Here is a 314-nt window from a genome sequence, read left to right on the forward strand (position 1 = left end):
TTGACCAAAGAAAAAAATACATATAATATTGATGTCTGAAGTAGTATTTAAGTCCATATTTTTAGGGAAGAATGCAACATTTTCTTTGATTGGTATAAAGCAGAAATAATGGAAGGTTGATTATTCTTCAAAGTGGTTTGTGAAACAGATTTGCAGTGAATATCTTAAGTATTTCTCTTCACAAGCAACAAGGAAGAGACATTGTAGAACAAAGAAGAAAAGGAAGAACACTGTCAGAAGTGGGATTTGAACCCACGCCTCCAGAGGAGACTGCGACCTGAACGCAGCGCCTTAGACCGCTCGGCCATCCTGAC

General features: G+C 38.2%; 1 non-coding gene across 1 annotated transcript; it reads right to left on the reverse strand.

Annotated features, from left to right (window-relative positions):
* Nucleotides 1–231: 231 nt before the first annotated feature.
* On the reverse strand, nt 232–314 carry TRNAL-CAG (transfer RNA leucine (anticodon CAG)). Its single transcript has one exon. It is a non-coding gene; the product is annotated as a tRNA-Leu (tRNA).

The sequence above is a fragment of the Taudactylus pleione genome, unplaced genomic scaffold (genome assembly GCF_031769625.1).
Source record: "Taudactylus pleione unplaced genomic scaffold, aTauple2 ptg000190l, whole genome shotgun sequence".
In the NCBI taxonomy this organism is placed as follows: Eukaryota; Metazoa; Chordata; class Amphibia; order Anura; family Myobatrachidae; genus Taudactylus; species Taudactylus pleione.